The sequence below is a fragment of the Microcebus murinus genome, unplaced genomic scaffold, assembly GCF_040939455.1.
Source record: "Microcebus murinus isolate Inina unplaced genomic scaffold, M.murinus_Inina_mat1.0 scaf023_hap2_Mmur4.0, whole genome shotgun sequence".
In the NCBI taxonomy this organism is placed as follows: Eukaryota; Metazoa; Chordata; class Mammalia; order Primates; family Cheirogaleidae; genus Microcebus; species Microcebus murinus.
The window spans coordinates 242,266-254,878 of record NW_027438969.1 but is presented as its reverse complement, the minus strand read 5'-3'; the positions used below and the strand labels follow the sequence as shown (position 1 = coordinate 254,878).

The following is a 12,613-nucleotide window of genomic DNA, read 5'->3' as shown; positions in this document are numbered from 1 at the left end:
CAAGTGTCTGAGGTGTCTCTGGGCCCTGTGCCATGTGGGGGCGGGGGCGGGGGCGGGGTGGGAGGAGGAGGAGGAGGAGGAGGAGGAGGAGGAGGTGGAGGAGGAGGAGGTGGGAAGGGCCGTGGCCTGCAGTCGTGTTCCCCGGGGTGGCACAGCATGTGGCTTCTTCCACAGGCTGCTTGGCCTGGGCTCCCTGCACCTGGGCCTTTGGAGGACTGGCCCTGTGCTTGCCAACACTTCCTGCAGGGACCCAGAGCTGGGAGGTTGCATCTCTCAGCCCTGGGTCGGGCAGAGCCCCAGCGGGCCATGCCCACAACCTCTCTCAGCAGGGGTCCCCCAGAAGGCTCCTTTGGGACCAGGATTCTCTTGCGGGTGACTCTTTAAGGTCTGGCCCCTGGATGGAGGGGCACCAGGAGTAGAGGAGCAGGAAGGGGAAGGGGGTGGCCATGCGAGGGGACACTTTGAGGCCAAGTCCCAGCTTCAGCCTGATCCTCCTGGGAACCCCGGGGTGGACATCACACCTCCTGGTTGCCCCGCTCTGAGACAAGGAGCCGGGCTTCGCATTCCCACAGCAGCCAGTCGTGGGCTGAGGACACCTGGGGCGTTGGGAACTCCCTGGCTTCTCCTTGGTTTAACATCTGGAGCTGCTTGTGAATTGTGCCGCCACACACACCCGAGTGCAGGTGTCTTCTGCACAGACTGCGGGCCTCGCTCTTCTGAATGCCGCTAGCTCGCGACCCACCCACGGGTGAACCTGGTCAGGGTACTTTCTCTCGGGGGCAGACTCTCATCCGGGCGGGCTACCGGTGTCTCTGTTTGCTCCTTTCTTTCTTCCATTTCGGGAAAGGCTTCCTTACTGGGTGTGGAAATCTCCTATGCCTTTCCTCGCCTATTCTGTCAGCTCTAAAATTCTCTTTCGGTTGCCACCCTCACAGATGGATTAGGAAACTCTTTGCGGTGCACTCATTAGTGAAATGACCTCAATGACGCTGGAATCCAATATCTAATCGCCGATTTTTAGCGAGTCCACACGCCAGGGTGGTTGGGGTCCAATGCAGCCCCGGCCAGGCCCAGGCCCCTTGGACTGGGCCACAGGAGGACACAGAGGAGGGTCCCGGCCCCCACGGTAGCGGTGCGGGCAGTTCTCCAAGGGCTTGGGTGTTTTCCAGAGGGAGGAGATGGAGGGGACTGATTTCTTCAGCGCCCCACAAACCACGCCACCCCACCCCACCCATGGGACACATCCCGAGAGAGAGAGAGACGCCCCATACACTGGCTCCCCTCCCCCGTGCGCTGTGCCCCAGCCCTGGCCCCGGGGAATAGGCGGCCGCCGGGCCACAGGGTGGGGGCGCAGCTGAAAGGGGTTGTGGGGGAGGGCCGCCCCTGGCTGGGGTCAAAGGGCGAGCCCCCCGCCCCTCCCGCCCGTGCGCAGTCAGCGGCCCCGGCGCGCTGGGGGTGGGGGGCGGGGAGGTGAAGGAGGCCAGGCAAGGAGAGGAGGGGGGCTTGAAGGTCTCCACCTTGGCGGGTCCAGCCGTGGAGGCGCATCTTGTGTGAGTGTGAGTGTGAGTGAGTGAGTGTGAGTGTGAGTGTGTGTGTATACAGAGACAGCCCCCAACCCCGGCCCGCCGCTCCCTGCCCGCCCCGCCTGTCACCCCCGTCCCTCGGAGCCCGCGGGACCCGGCCGGCGAACTCAACAGGCCCGGCCCGGCGCGGGGCCTGGGGCGGGAGGAGGCGGCGGGGAAGCGCAGAGAGGCTCGGCTTCTTGAGCGGGGCAGGGGCGCCCTCCGCCGTCCACGGCCACACCACCCCGAACGCGCCCGATCCCGTCTGGTCTCGGAAGCTAAGCAGGGTCGGGCCTGGTTAGAACTTGGATGGGAGACCGCCCGGGAATACCGGGTGCCGTAGGCTTCTTCTTTTTTTTTTTTGCCTCTGGTTCTGTAGCGTTTCTGGGAGTGCGGGGGCGGCCCGGGGTGGGGGTGACCCCCACCCTCAGCGCCCGCCGTGGTGCCTGGCGCCCCAGCCCGCACCGTGGGGCCTCCTCTTGTCCCGAGCCGTGACACCGCCGCCACGCGGCAGCATGCGTGGCTTCTGGACAGTCAGGTCTCAGACCTAAGGTCTGCTCTGTGGGAGCCGACACGCTGGAGGAAACCTTGAGAGTCTGAGAGGGGAGGGAGTTCCAGAAGAAGGCCAGGATGTCATTTTGAGGGAGTATGTGACCAGAACTCCTCCCGTTGCTTTTGGGGTTCTATGAGCTACACGTAGGAATCTTTGGTGGTGGCACCTGATGTTCGGGGATCCGGAGTCACACCCAGACCTGCTCCACAGGCCTCCTTTTACTTTTCTCTTCGGATTCATTTTTTTTTTTTTTTTTTTTTTTGAGACAGAGTCTCGGTTTGTTGCCCAGGCTAGAGTGAGTGCCGTGGCGTCAGCCTAGCTCACAGCAACTTCAAACTCCTGGGCTCGAGTGATCCTTCTGCCTCAGCCTCCCGGGTAGCTGGGACTGCAGGCATGCGCCACCATGCCCCGCTAATTTTTTATATATATATCAGTTGGCCAATTAATTTCTTACTATTTATAGTAGAGACGGGGTCTCGCTCTTGCTCAGGCTGGTTTTGAACTCCTGACCTTGAGCAATCCGCCCGCCTCGGCCTCCCAAGTGCTAGGATTACAGGCGTGAGCCACAGCGCCCGGCCGGATTCATTATTTTGAAAAAGTGTCTCTTATCTCTATTATTGCATTTTCTTTTCTCTCTCTTTTCAAGCAGATGATGGGAGTCCAAGTATTAAGGTGACATGTGTTGCCCGTGCCCCCCTCCCCCCCCCGTGTTCTTATTCATTTACCTCTCATGTTGTTCCAGCATATTGTGGGGGCACCAATGTTAAGGTCGGGTGCGTTGCCCTCTCCCAGCCTCCCCCCTCGGGTCAGAGCTTCAAGTGCGCCCATCCCCCAGTCGGTGCGTACCCACCCCATTCCTAATGGATGTGTATGCCCATCCCCTCCCCCCACCCGCCCGACACCCACCCGAAGAAGGTGATTCCTCTGTGTCCACTTAGGTGTCCATCGGTTCGTACCCATTTGCTGGTGAGCGCGAGCACGTGGTGCTCGTGTGTCCATTCTTGGGATACTTGGCTTACTGGAACGGGTTCCAGCTCTGGCCAGGAGAACCACGAGAGGTGCCCCCTCACCGCTGCTCCTCATAGCCGAATAGCACTCCGTGGTGTCCACGCGCCACATTTTATTTACCCACTCGTGGGTCGATGGGCACTCGGGTGGCTTCCAGGTCTTTGCGATTGTGACTTGTGCCCTGACACTAACCCTAACCCTTGCCCAGCCCGTCTCCTCCACGGCCCCTGCCTGACTGACTCCTTCCCGCCCGGCCTATCACCTGTCACCGTCCTCTGCCCCTGCCTGACACGCTCCTCCCCGCCCGGGCCGTCACCGTCCTCGGCCCCTGCCTGACGGGGCTCCTCCGTCGCCTGGGCCTTCCAAGGGCTTGGTGTGGACGCTGGTTCCAGGACGCCCTCCCAGGAACCCGGTAGCAGGGCGGCCGCAGCGTCTCGCGCAACCCAACCGTCCGCCGGCTGGCCGCCGTCGCTAAGTGGCCTGCGGGGGACGTGCTCCCGCTGTGCCGTGGGGGCCCAGCCTGGTGTCTTCTCTGAGGCCCCGCGGCTGCCGCTCCCCGCAAGGGGATAGCCGCGGAGGTGGGGACCGCCTCCTCATGGGGATGTATACCCAGCTCTCCACGTCGGATTCCGGGGCTCTCTGTCCTGCCAGAAGGCCCAGCTGGCCTGCGGATCCTTAGAGTGGCAAAAACATCCGAAAACTGAGATTGAGGGTCCGGTGGGTGTCTGCACTTTTGTGCTGGGCACCCCAGGGAGGCCCGGGGGCTGGCTGGACAACGCGGTCTGCTGGGCTGGGGGGGGGGTTTGGAGGAGCAACTGATGCCCTTTGCACTTTGGGTAGCAAGTGTCTGAGGTGTCTCTGGGCCCTGTGCCATGTGGGGGCGGGGGCGGGGGCGGGGTGGGAGGAGGAGGAGGAGGAGGAGGAGGAGGAGGAGGAGGAGGTGGAGGAGGAGGAGGTGGGAAGGGCCGTGGCCTGCAGTCGTGTTCCCCGGGGTGGCACAGCATGTGGCTTCTTCCACAGGCTGCTTGGCCTGGGCTCCCTGCACCTGGGCCTTTGGAGGACTGGCCCTGTGCTTGCCAACACTTCCTGCAGGGACCCAGAGCTGGGAGGTTGCATCTCTCAGCCCTGGGTCGGGCAGAGCCCCAGCGGGCCATGCCCACAACCTCTCTCAGCAGGGGTCCCCCAGAAGGCTCCTTTGGGACCAGGATTCTCTTGCGGGTGACTCTTTAAGGTCTGGCCCCTGGATGGAGGGGCACCAGGAGTAGAGGAGCAGGAAGGGGAAGGGGGTGGCCATGCGAGGGGACACTTTGAGGCCAAGTCCCAGCTTCAGCCTGATCCTCCTGGGAACCCCGGGGTGGACATCACACCTCCTGGTTGCCCCGCTCTGAGACAAGGAGCCGGGCTTCGCATTCCCACAGCAGCCAGTCGTGGGCTGAGGACACCTGGGGCGTTGGGAACTCCCTGGCTTCTCCTTGGTTTAACATCTGGAGCTGCTTGTGAATTGTGCCGCCACACACACCCGAGTGCAGGTGTCTTCTGCACAGACTGCGGGCCTCGCTCTTCTGAATGCCGCTAGCTCGCGACCCACCCACGGGTGAACCTGGTCAGGGTACTTTCTCTCGGGGGCAGACTCTCATCCGGGCGGGCTACCGGTGTCTCTGTTTGCTCCTTTCTTTCTTCCATTTCGGGAAAGGCTTCCTTACTGGGTGTGGAAATCTCCTATGCCTTTCCTCGCCTATTCTGTCAGCTCTAAAATTCTCTTTCGGTTGCCACCCTCACAGATGGATTAGGAAACTCTTTGCGGTGCACTCATTAGTGAAATGACCTCAATGACGCTGGAATCCAATATCTAATCGCCGATTTTTAGCGAGTCCACACGCCAGGGTGGTTGGGGTCCAATGCAGCCCCGGCCAGGCCCAGGCCCCTTGGACTGGGCCACAGGAGGACACAGAGGAGGGTCCCGGCCCCCACGGTAGCGGTGCGGGCAGTTCTCCAAGGGCTTGGGTGTTTTCCAGAGGGAGGAGATGGAGGGGACTGATTTCTTCAGCGCCCCACAAACCACGCCACCCCACCCCACCCATGGGACACATCCCGAGAGAGAGAGAGACGCCCCATACACTGGCTCCCCTCCCCCGTGCGCTGTGCCCCAGCCCTGGCCCCGGGGAATAGGCGGCCGCCGGGCCACAGGGTGGGGGCGCAGCTGAAAGGGGTTGTGGGGGAGGGCCGCCCCTGGCTGGGGTCAAAGGGCGAGCCCCCCGCCCCTCCCGCCCGTGCGCAGTGAGCGGCCCCGGCGCGCTGGGGGTGGGGGGCGGGGAGGTGAAGGAGGCCAGGCAAGGAGAGGAGGGGGGCTTGAAGGTCTCCACCTTGGCGGGTCCAGCCGTGGAGGCGCATCTTGTGTGAGTGTGAGTGTGAGTGAGTGAGTGTGAGTGTGAGTGTGTGTGTATACAGAGACAGCCCCCAACCCCGGCCCGCCGCTCCCTGCCCGCCCCGCCTGTCACCCCCGTCCCTCGGAGCCCGCGGGACCCGGCCGGCGAACTCAACAGGCCCGGCCCGGCGCGGGGCCTGGGGCGGGAGGAGGCGGCGGGGAAGCGCAGAGAGGCTCGGCTTCTTGAGCGGGGCAGGGGCGCCCTCCGCCGTCCACGGCCACACCACCCCGAACGCGCCCGATCCCGTCTGGTCTCGGAAGCTAAGCAGGGTCGGGCCTGGTTAGAACTTGGATGGGAGACCGCCCGGGAATACCGGGTGCCGTAGGCTTCTTCTTTTTTTTTTTTGCCTCTGGTTCTGTAGCGTTTCTGGGAGTGCGGGGGCGGCCCGGGGTGGGGGTGACCCCCACCCTCAGCGCCCGCCGCGGTGCCTGGCGCCCCAGCCCGCACCGTGGGGCCTCCTCTTGTCCCGAGCCGTGACACCGCCGCCACGCGGCAGCATGCGTGGCTTCTGGACAGTCAGGTCTCAGACCTAAGGTCTGCTCTGTGGGAGCCGACACGCTGGAGGAAACCTTGAGAGTCTGAGAGGGGAGGGAGTTCCAGAAGAAGGCCAGGATGTCATTTTGAGGGAGTATGTGACCAGAACTCCTCCCGTTGCTTTTGGGGTTCTATGAGCTACACGTAGGAATCTTTGGTGGTGGCACCTGATGTTCGGGGATCCGGAGTCACACCCAGACCTGCTCCACAGGCCTCCTTTTACTTTTCTCTTCGGATTCATTTTTTTTTTTTTTTTTTTTTTTGAGACAGAGTCTCGGTTTGTTGCCCAGGCTAGAGTGAGTGCCGTGGCGTCAGCCTAGCTCACAGCAACTTCAAACTCCTGGGCTCGAGTGATCCTTCTGCCTCAGCCTCCCGGGTAGCTGGGACTGCAGGCATGCGCCACCATGCCCCGCTAATTTTTTATATATATATCAGTTGGCCAATTAATTTCTTACTATTTATAGTAGAGACGGGGTCTCGCTCTTGCTCAGGCTGGTTTTGAACTCCTGACCTTGAGCAATCCGCCCGCCTCGGCCTCCCAAGTGCTAGGATTACAGGCGTGAGCCACAGCGCCCGGCCGGATTCATTATTTTGAAAAAGTGTCTCTTATCTCTATTATTGCATTTTCTTTTCTCTCTCTTTTCAAGCAGATGATGGGAGTCCAAGTATTAAGGTGACATGTGTTGCCCGTGCCCCCCTCCCCCCCCCGTGTTCTTATTCATTTACCTCTCATGTTGTTCCAGCATATTGTGGGGGCACCAATGTTAAGGTCGGGTGCGTTGCCCTCTCCCAGCCTCCCCCCTCGGGTCAGAGCTTCAAGTGCGCCCATCCCCCAGTCGGTGCGTACCCACCCCATTCCTAATGGATGTGTATGCCCATCCCCTCCCCCCACCCGCCCGACACCCACCCGAAGAAGGTGATTCCTCTGTGTCCACTTAGGTGTCCATCGGTTCGTACCCATTTGCTGGTGAGCGCGAGCACGTGGTGCTCGTGTGTCCATTCTTGGGATACTTGGCTTACTGGAACGGGTTCCAGCTCTGGCCAGGAGAACCACGAGAGGTGCCCCCTCACCGCTGCTCCTCATAGCCGAATAGCACTCCGTGGTGTCCACGCGCCACATTTTATTTACCCACTCGTGGGTCGATGGGCACTCGGGTGGCTTCCAGGTCTTTGCGATTGTGACTTGTGCCCTGACACTAACCCTAACCCTTGCCCAGCCCGTCTCCTCCACGGCCCCTGCCTGACTGACTCCTTCCCGCCCGGCCTATCACCTGTCACCGTCCTCTGCCCCTGCCTGACACGCTCCTCCCCGCCCGGGCCGTCACCGTCCTCGGCCCCTGCCTGACGGGGCTCCTCCGTCGCCTGGGCCTTCCAAGGGCTTGGTGTGGACGCTGGTTCCAGGACGCCCTCCCAGGAACCCGGTAGCAGGGCGGCCGCAGCGTCTCGCGCAACCCAACCGTCCGCCGGCTGGCCGCCGTCGCTAAGTGGCCTGCGGGGGACGTGCTCCCGCTGTGCCGTGGGGGCCCAGCCTGGTGTCTTCTCTGAGGCCCCGCGGCTGCCGCTCCCCGCAAGGGGATAGCCGCGGAGGTGGGGACCGCATCCTCATGGGGACGTATACCCAGCTCTCCACGTCGGATTCCGGGGCTCTCTGTCCTGCCAGAAGGCCCAGCTGGCCTGCGGATCCTTAGAGTGGCAAAAACATCCGAAAACTGAGATTGAGGGTCCGGTGGGTGTCTGCGCTTTTGTGCTGGGCACCCCAGGGAGGCCCGGGGGCTGGCTGGACAACGCGGTCTGCTGGGCGGGGGGGGGGGTTAGAGGAGCAACTGATGCCCTTTGCACTTTGGGTAGCAAGAGTCTGAGGTGTCTCTGAGCCCTGTGCCATGTCGGGGGGGGGGGCGGGGGGGGAAGAGGAGGAGGAGGAGGAGGTGGGAAGGGCCGGGGCCTGCAGTCGTGTTCCCGGGGTGGCAGGGCAAGTGGCTTCTTCCACAGGCTGCTTGGCCTGGGCTCCCTGCACCTGGGCCTTTGGAGGACCGGCCCTGTGCTTGCCAACGCTTCCTGCAGGGACCCAGAGCTGGGAGGTTGCATCTCTCAGCCCTGGGTCGGGCAGAGCCCCAGCGGGCCATGCCCACAACCTCTCTCAGTACCGGTCCCCCAGAAGGCTCCTTGGGGACCAGGATTCTCTTGCGGTGACTCTTTAAGGTCTGGCCCCTGGATGGAGGGGCACCAGGAGTAGAGGAGCAGGAAGGGGAAGGGGGTGGCCATGCGAGGGGACACTTTCAGGCCAAGTCCCAGCTTCAGCCTGATCCTCCTGGGAACCCCGGGGTGTACGTCACACCTCCTGGTTGTCCCGCTCTGAGACAAGGAGCCGGGCGTCGCATTCCCACAGCAGCCAGTCGTGGGCTGAGGACACCTGGGGCGTTGGGAACTCCCTGGCTTCTCCTTGGTTTAACATCTGGAGCTGCTTGTGAATCGTGCCGCCACACACACCCGAGTGCAGGTGTCTTCCGCACAGACTGCGGGCCTCGCTCTTCTGAATGCCGCTAGCTGGCCACCCACCCACGGGTGAACCTGGTCAGGGTACTTTCTCTCAGGGGCAGACTCTTTTCCGGGCGGGCTACCGGTGTCTCTGTTTGCTCCTTTCTTTCTTCCATTTCGGGAAAGTCTTCCTTGCTGGGTGTGGAAATCTCCTATGCCTTCCCTCGCCTATTCTGTCAGCTTTCAAATTCTCTTTCAGTTGCCACCCTCACAGATGGATTAGGAAACTCTTTCCGGTGCACTCATTAGTGAAATGACCTCAAGGAAGCTGGAATCCAATATCTAATCGCCGATTTTTAGCGAGTCCACACGCCAGGGTGGTCGGGGTCCAATGCAGCCCCGGCCAGGCCCAGGCCCCTTGGACCGGGCCACAGGAGGACACAGAGGAGGGTCCCGGCCCCCACGGTAGCGGTGCCGGCAGTTCTCCAAGGGCTTGGGCGTTTTCCAGAGGTAGGAGATGGAGGGGACTGATTTCTTCAGCGCCCCACAAACCACGCCACCCCACCCCACCCCACCCCACCCATGGGACACATCCCCAGAGAGAGATGCCCCATACACTCGCTCCCCTCCCCCTTGCGCTGTGCCCCAGCCCTGGCCCGGGGGAATAGGCGGCAGCCCGCCCACAGGGCGGGGGGCACAGCTGAAAGGGGTTGTGGGGGAGGGCGGCCCCTGGCTGGGGTCAAAGGGCGAGCGCCCGGTGCCGGTGCGCGCGTGCGCAGTCAGCGGCGGCGACGCGCTGGGGGTGGGCAGCGGGTAGGTGAAGGAGGCCAGGCGAGGAGACGAGGGGGGCTGGGAGGGCTCCACCTTGGCGGGTCCAGCCGTGGAGGCGCATCTTGTGTGAGTGTGAGTGAGTGAGTGAGTGTGAGTGTGAGTGTGTGTGTATACAGAGACAGCCCCCAACCCCGGCCCGCCGCTCCCTGCCCGCCCCGCCTGTCACCCCCGTCCCTCGGAGCCCGCGGGACCCGGCCGGCGAACTCAACAGGCCCGGCCCGGCGCGGGGCCTGGGGCGGGAGGAGGCGGCGGGGAAGCGCAGAGAGGCTCGGCTTCTTGAGCGGGGCAGGGGCGCCCTCCGCCGTCCACGGCCACACCACCCCGAACGCGCCCGATCCCGTCTGGTCTCGGAAGCTAAGCAGGGTCGGGCCTGGTTAGAACTTGGATGGGAGACCGCCCGGGAATACCGGGTGCCGTAGGCTTCTTCTTTTTTTTTTTTGCCTCTGGTTCTGTAGCGTTTCTGGGAGTGCGGGGGCGGCCCGGGGTGGGGGTGACCCCCACCCTCAGCGCCCGCCGCGGTGCCTGGCGCCCCAGCCCGCACCGTGGGGCCTCCTCTTGTCCCGAGCCGTGACACCGCCGCCACGCGGCAGCATGCGTGGCTTCTGGACAGTCAGGTCTCAGACCTAAGGTCTGCTCTGTGGGAGCCGACACGCTGGAGGAAACCTTGAGAGTCTGAGAGGGGAGGGAGTTCCAGAAGAAGGCCAGGATGTCATTTTGAGGGAGTATGTGACCAGAACTCCTCCCGTTGCTTTTGGGGTTCTATGAGCTACACGTAGGAATCTTTGGTGGTGGCACCTGATGTTCGGGGATCCGGAGTCACACCCAGACCTGCTCCACAGGCCTCCTTTTACTTTTCTCTTCGGATTCATTTTTTTTTTTTTTTTTTTTTGAGACAGAGTCTCGGTTTGTTGCCCAGGCTAGAGTGAGTGCCGTGGCGTCAGCCTAGCTCACAGCAACTTCAAACTCCTGGGCTCGAGTGATCCTTCTGCCTCAGCCTCCCGGGTAGCTGGGACTGCAGGCATGCGCCACCATGCCCCGCTAATTTTTTATATATATATCAGTTGGCCAATTAATTTCTTACTATTTATAGTAGAGACGGGGTCTCGCTCTTGCTCAGGCTGGTTTTGAACTCCTGACCTTGAGCAATCCGCCCGCCTCGGCCTCCCAAGTGCTAGGATTACAGGCGTGAGCCACAGCGCCCGGCCGGATTCATTATTTTGAAAAAGTGTCTCTTATCTCTATTATTGCATTTTCTTTTCTCTCTCTTTTCAAGCAGATGATGGGAGTCCAAGTATTAAGGTGACATGTGTTGCCCGTGCCCCCCTCCCCCCCCCGTGTTCTTATTCATTTACCTCTCATGTTGTTCCAGCATATTGTGGGGGCACCAATGTTAAGGTCGGGTGCGTTGCCCTCTCCCAGCCTCCCCCCTCGGGTCAGAGCTTCAAGTGCGCCCATCCCCCAGTCGGTGCGTACCCACCCCATTCCTAATGGATGTGTATGCCCATCCCCTCCCCCCACCCGCCCGACACCCACCCGAAGAAGGTGATTCCTCTGTGTCCACTTAGGTGTCCATCGGTTCGTACCCATTTGCTGGTGAGCGCGAGCACGTGGTGCTCGTGTGTCCATTCTTGGGATACTTGGCTTACTGGAACGGGTTCCAGCTCTGGCCAGGAGAACCACGAGAGGTGCCCCCTCACCGCTGCTCCTCATAGCCGAATAGCACTCCGTGGTGTCCACGCGCCACATTTTATTTACCCACTCGTGGGTCGATGGGCACTCGGGTGGCTTCCAGGTCTTTGCGATTGTGACTTGTGCCCTGACACTAACCCTAACCCTTACCCAGCCCGTCTCCTCCACGGCCCCTGCCTGACTGACTCCTTCCCGCCCGGCCTATCACCTGTCACCGTCCTCTGCCCCTGCCTGACACGCTCCTCCCCGCCCGGGCCGTCACCGTCCTCGGCCCCTGCCTGACGGGGCTCCTCCGTCGCCTGGGCCTTCCAAGGGCTTGGTGTGGACGCTGGTTCCAGGACGCCCTCCCAGGAACCCGGTAGCAGGGCGGCCGCAGCGTCTCGCGCAACCCAACCGTCCGCCGGCTGGCCGCCGTCGCTAAGTGGCCTGCGGGGGACGTGCTCCCGCTGTGCCGTGGGGGCCCAGCCTGGTGTCTTCTCTGAGGCCCCGCGGCTGCCGCTCCCCGCAAGGGGATAGCCGCGGAGGTGGGGACCGCCTCCTCATGGGGATGTATACCCAGCTCTCCACGTCGGATTCCGGGGCTCTCTGTCCTGCCAGAAGGCCCAGCTGGCCTGCGGATCCTTAGAGTGGCAAAAACATCCGAAAACTGAGATTGAGGGTCCGGTGGGTGTCTGCACTTTTGTGCTGGGCACCCCAGGGAGGCCCGGGGGCTGACTGGACAACGCGGTCTGCTGGGCTGGGGGGGGGTTTGGAGGAGCAACTGATGCCCTTTGCACTTTGGGTAGCAAGTGTCTGAGGTGTCTCTGGGCCCTGTGCCATGTGGGGGCGGGGGCGGGGGCGGGGTGGGAGGAGGAGGAGGAGGAGGAGGAGGAGGAGGAGGAGGAGGTGGAGGAGGAGGAGGTGGGAAGGGCCGTGGCCTGCAGTCGTGTTCCCCGGGGTGGCACAGCATGTGGCTTCTTCCACAGGCTGCTTGGCCTGGGCTCCCTGCACCTGGGCCTTTGGAGGACTGGCCCTGTGCTTGCCAACACTTCCTGCAGGGACCCAGAGCTGGGAGGTTGCATCTCTCAGCCCTGGGTCGGGCAGAGCCCCAGCGGGCCATGCCCACAACCTCTCTCAGCAGGGGTCCCCCAGAAGGCTCCTTTGGGACCAGGATTCTCTTGCGGGTGACTCTTTAAGGTCTGGCCCCTGGATGGAGGGGCACCAGGAGTAGAGGAGCAGGAAGGGGAAGGGGGTGGCCATGCGAAGGGACACTTTGAGGCCAAGTCCCAGCTTCAGCCTGATCCTCCTGGGAACCCCGGGGTGGACATCACACCTCCTGGTTGCCCCGCTCTGAGACAAGGAGCCGGGCTTCGCATTCCCACAGCAGCCAGTCGTGGGCTGAGGACACCTGGGGCGTTGGGAACTCCCTGGCTTCTCCTTGGTTTAACATCTGGAGCTGCTTGTGAATTGTGCCGCCACACACACCCGAGTGCAGGTGTCTTCTGCACAGACTGCGGGCCTCGCTCTTCTGAATGCCGCTAGCTCGCGACCCACCC

At 62.6% G+C, this 12,613-nt stretch overlaps 3 pseudogenes; all 3 read left to right on the top strand.

The window, feature by feature from the left end:
- The first annotated feature begins 1,789 nt into the window (after window positions 1-1,789).
- LOC142867977 (uncharacterized) lies at window positions 1,790-1,908 on the top strand (annotated as a pseudogene).
- Window positions 1,909-5,758: 3,850 nt separating this feature from the next.
- Window positions 5,759-5,877, top strand: LOC142867975 (uncharacterized; annotated as a pseudogene).
- A 3,815-nt stretch (window positions 5,878-9,692) lies between these two features.
- Window positions 9,693-9,811, top strand: LOC142867974 (uncharacterized; annotated as a pseudogene).
- The last annotated feature ends 2,802 nt before the right edge of the window (window positions 9,812-12,613 follow it).